At 42.9% G+C, this 5,260-nt stretch overlaps 1 protein-coding gene across 1 annotated transcript in view; it reads right to left on the bottom strand.

Annotated features, from left to right (window-relative positions):
- LOC110336269 (probable ATP-dependent RNA helicase DDX60) overlaps window positions 1-3,744 on the bottom strand; it is a 104,269-nt gene extending 100,525 nt beyond the window's left edge. The window contains 1 exon segment of the mRNA XM_029532000.1: window positions 3,659-3,744. The gene's annotated coding sequence lies outside the window, so the exon portion shown is untranslated.
- Window positions 3,745-5,260: the final 1,516 nt, after the last annotated feature.

Raw genomic sequence — 5,260 nt, 5'->3', positions numbered from 1 at the left:
CAGACTCAGAAAGACAAATATGGTATGTATTCACTTCAATGGATGCTAGCTGTTAAGTCATTGATAAGCAAGCTACAGGCTACATAACCAGAAGGGTTAAGGATTGTGTGACTGACTAGGATGAAGATTGCATTGCCTAGGAGAAGGAAATAGAATAGCTAGTTATGGGATGGTGGCAGGGGGTGGGGTGGGGTGGGGTGGGGTTATAATGGGATGAGGCAAGGGAGAGGAGAGGGAGAGGAACAGCTAAAACTTAGGAACATTTGAAGGGTTCATATGGAAACCTAATACAGTAGAACCTTCCTATCATAAATACATATATGAAGACAATCTAAATGAATTTGCCAAACAAGGGGGTGAGGTAAGAGACCCAACTTGACATCTCCTGTTTCAAAATGGAGTTTCCAGTACCAGGAATGGGTTACATCTAGTTCTTGGCCAAATAAGTCCCTTGGGAACACCCAAATAACCCAGGCTACTGCCAAAGCTAACCCTCTTGGAGTTCTCTGAGCCTAAGAGGAGGTGGAAAAGTGTAAGGGCCAGAGGACGCCAAGGCACCACTATCTTCTGGACACAACAGGGCTGGAGCAAATGTAAATCCAAAGACTCTTGCAATATGCCCAAGGACATACATGGGTCTGCACCAGATGGGGTACCAGGCCTGAAAGAAGTGAACACATGCCCCTCCCTGCCCCCATTCCTAACCTAGAAGTTATCCCTAATGGGCAATCACTTGCAAATGAAAACTTAGTTTTCTCGCTGAGGAAACAATCCACTCTTAAGGGTAGGCTTCACACCCACTACTAAGTAGATGGCCAAACTCAAGGCATTTGTGTAGGTTCTTTGTCTTATAATGTTGAGTCGGAACTTTCTTTTCCATCTCACAGGTCCTCAGCATATGTACTATGGCTTCTGGTTTTGTGTTTCTAAGGGATTCCTGTGTGTGTAAAAATGTATGTCTCTGCAAATTCATCTTTAGCGTGCTTCATGCTGAGCTGGCGATATGAAAAAGCAGCTGGGTATCACTCTATAAACAGAGTGCTCTACAACTCATCCCCAACCAGCAGGTCTCAAAGAGACAGACCAAAGGCCAAAGCTGACAGCCATCCCAGAGCTCACTCTCACCCCACTGGTGCAAACCCTCCTGGAACACTGAGACTAGTCATTGTCTACCAGGATCAACCCTGTACTCCTTCAGGTACTGCCTGGACTGGACCATTAACTCATACCAAGCAAGCCATTAGTAGTAGTATGTGCATGATTGATAGATAGATAGATAGATAGATAGATAGATAGATAGATAGATAGATAGACAGAGAAAACTTCCCCAACTAGTGAGAAAAAATACAATATAAGAATAAAAATAATAAGAAAAGTAAAAACAAAACAAAACAAAAATACTACAAATGGAGTCATAAATGAGTGGACAGAGGTATCCATAATGCAGACAGAACATCTAAATTTTAAGCCTCATTAGCAAACCTACTATATAGCTTTAAGTTATACAATGCATTTACCTTCTTTATGTATCAACCAATAGAAATGCATGAACTGATATAAAAAAATTGTTTTAAGTGTGTCTGATAGGCCATTCAAAAGAATGAAAAGAAATAATATTGCTGGATACTTTTATGAGGGGAATAAAACCAGGTTTTTAAATTTCTGAAAGAAAATAACTTAAAGCCAAATTTCTGCATCAAACACACATTTTAGTTCACTGAGAATGCAAAAAGATATAACCTGTCATTATAAAGTGAGGAATTCCACCAATTCTGTATCTTGAATTGTAATTCTAGTTAAAGGAAGAGGGGGAATGCAAAAAAAAAAAAAAAAATCCACAGAGAAACTGTGGAAGATAAAAAGATTCAATGGAGCTATGTACATAGTTTACATGTAGTAAGACTATTTCTAGTGGTAGCCACAATAATATAGGACTATATTTTCCAGCCAAAACATGAACATGCAGACTGCATCTACAGTGAATAATATTTACATAACCGGACCAATAAAAGTGCTCAGTAGGTGAAGGTGCTTGCCACCCAGCCAGACCACCTGCATTCTCTCCTCGAGACCTAACTGAGAGAGGAAGAGAACACATTCCTACAGGTTGTCCTCTGGTCCCCACAGGCATGTTGTGGCTTTAGGAAGTACGGACATAGAAGGGCCAGAAAGATGTCAAATGACACAGTAATTAAGACTGTCTACTGCTGTTGTAGCTGACCAACCAACTTCTGTTCCTAGAAAGTACAGAGGCTCATAACAGGTTGTAACAGCTCAAGGGATCCAAGGACAGTGGACTCCTAGTATATTTGCACTCAAATGCATATTCCCATATGTCAACGCACACACACACACACACACACACACACACACACATGCACACACGCACACGCACACACGCACACTTAAAAAGTGAATCTAAAAACTATTTACTGGTTTCTCATTCTTTTACTCACTATGAAAAGAAATTACAAGAATTGTCACAAAATCCTGCAAAACATGATAGACCTAATACACACACACATACATATCTATGTGTATGTATATGTATACATGTATATACATAGATGTATGTATACATATATACGTGTATATATGTATATATACATATACGTATGTTGGGCGTCCTGACACCCTTATTACCAGGACAGTCTCTCCGGTAATGAGGCATGTTAGTTAAGACAGAAAACCTCCTATACCCTTGGAAGGTACAGCCACCTGTGAGAAGTGACCTGAAGTGTGACAATGGAGGGTATTAGACTCTGAGTCACCCTTAATCAACAACTTGCAAGAAATCAGAGAATTTCAGGCTTCTTGCTGATGTCGATCAACCAAAACGAGCACCCAGGACCTGGCTCCACCCTGGCAGACATCTTGAGTTCAGTCAGATGCTATGCTGGGGTTTGCAAAAAGCACTTAGCCTGTGCCTAAACCGAATCTGTAATATAAAACACCCATTGTGTTTAAAGCAACTCAGTGTGTGCTGATTTGTTATGAGGAAACAGAAAATCAATCCCTGCTCCTTACACATGTATACATTAAATCTCAGGTGACTCAAACAGGGAGACTGAGGCAAGAGGGTTACTCCAAGTTTATGGCCCAGCCTGGGCTCCATGGGGAGTACCAGGAAACCCAGGGAGACTGCCAGGGATAGTGTACAAAGAGATGGGGCGGGGGCGGGGGGGAGTTTCTGCAATAAAGCATATCTTGTCCTAGCCACTGAAATTTCAGGGCAACTATAATTCATCTGGGGTCTTCTTCACATTCTGCTTCTAGCTCGGGAAGTCTGGAGTAGGGCCCGGATTCGATTCGGCACCTAGGAGAAAAACTATTGATGGGGATGCCCAACTTTTACTGTCTGTGCGTACATCCCGATGCCCCTACTTATTGATCCCTATCCCAGCTACCCGTTTAAGAAGAATCCTCTAGAGACTGAGTCAGACGTCTTTTTCCCTGCCACTCATCGCTCAGACCCCTTTCCTCTGTGGTCCACCGAGTACTGGTCTCTGGGGTAAGTGGGTCTCTGCTCCACTGACCATTGAAGGCTACCTCCCAGTGCTGTCCTCTCAGCTCAGCTCCAGCCCCTCTTTCTGGATACTCTGACCTTGGCACGCCCTACAATCCCCTGGCGAGCCCAGAAGCAACCCCCTGGCCTCACCGCGAAGCCCAGACCGGGAACCTGGACCTGCCCCGTGCAGAGAACCGCTGGCCTGCGCAGCAGGTGCCGAGGGCGCTGGTCTGCGCTGCAGGTAACGAGTGCGCGCACAGCCGACCGCGGGAGACCTGAGATCAATCGCTCGCTCCAAAAAGTGGAAACTTCTGAGTCTCTCAGACCGCCTTTTATAAGTGAAGGATAGTTTCGGTTTCTCTTCTGCTCCCAGAAGCTTTAAGTTTCGTTTTCCATTCATCACTAATCGAAGAGCATTTGGGGAATGTAGCTTTGTGCATCCTTCTGTAAAGTTAGTACTGTTAAGATAGGAAAAACAGAGGCATTGGGATTCTTGAGGTAAGTAAGGAGGGGGATCTTGTCAGGGAAATCTGGGGACACCTAAGCAAGGTAACATTGGAGAGGCTGTAGCAGCAGAACTCCAGGTGTATGCCAGTTGCTCCTAATGTGCTAAGGACAGCACCATAGGGGTAGGTAGGAATTTGAGATTTCATGAGTCTATTATTGAAGCCTGTGATTAATCCATTTGGGATCTTCTTTGGCCAAATGGCAACACTAAACAAGCTGAAAATGGAGCCTACTTTTATCTCAGCCTTAATAATTTTTCTTTCCTTTGATTTTGTTTTGTTTAGTTTTGTTTTGGTTTGGTTTTTACCTGTCAATACCTGCAATTTGGGTTTGAAAGCTCTCTTGCTTAGTATCCAGTGCTTGCTGAACTTTAGGAAGGCACTAAATATGAAAATGTATTGGAATTCTAAAAAGTGAGGGACTCTCGAATTTGGGTGATCTTGTCAACAGTGGGACCAAAAGCTATTTTGTCAGGAACTGGCAGAACTCTATTCCATGGGGAAAGAGCAACAGAATGCAAGGTGTTGAGGTAACTTGACAAACATCCATTGCTTCAAAGGCCATTAAGGATGACCCTTCCCTCATGGTCAGCTTTTGACTTAGCTCCTTTTTCCTTGGTAACAGTAAGAAAGGGTCTCATCCTTCTGTCCTCCTTTAAAATACTACCTTTAAAATACTACCTGAAAAGGTAGAGGTGTCTGGGCTTTGTTGAGGCTTTGTCCTCCTGGGTAAGAAAATGCCACCCTTTCCTGTTCCCTCCAATAGAGGTCAGTGTCCTAATTCCCTGAAACTACAGTAACTGTGGTAATAGATACTGCACACATAGCCTAAACCAAGGAGCATGATATTAAGTGGATTATCCCAGGTGGGCCCAAAATAATCATAAGCAAGGTCTTAACGTGGTGACAGAGGCAGAAATTCAGGCTGGTAATTTGATTACATATGGGGTCTTCTAGCAAGACTCTATGAAGATGATGAAAAACCACAAACCAAGGAATGAAATTGAAATAATCTACCCCAGGTTACAAATCTCCATGCTTATGAAGCCAACTGGAACACTGTGAGTTCTTTACACAGCCAGCTGACCAAGAGTAAGCTGGCACCTCAGGAGAGCTCTTGGTGGAGAAAACAGGGTTTTCAAGTCAAAAGGCTACAATTAAAGCACACAGGGTATAGGCTGAGGGTATGTCACAACAGGGATATATATATATATATATATATATATATATATATATATATATATAT

This window comes from Mus pahari, chromosome 19 (assembly GCF_900095145.1).
Source record: "Mus pahari chromosome 19, PAHARI_EIJ_v1.1, whole genome shotgun sequence".
Taxonomy (NCBI): domain Eukaryota; kingdom Metazoa; phylum Chordata; class Mammalia; order Rodentia; family Muridae; genus Mus; species Mus pahari.
Note: the sequence above shows the minus strand (reverse complement) of the source record. Positions and strands in the feature narration are given on the sequence as shown.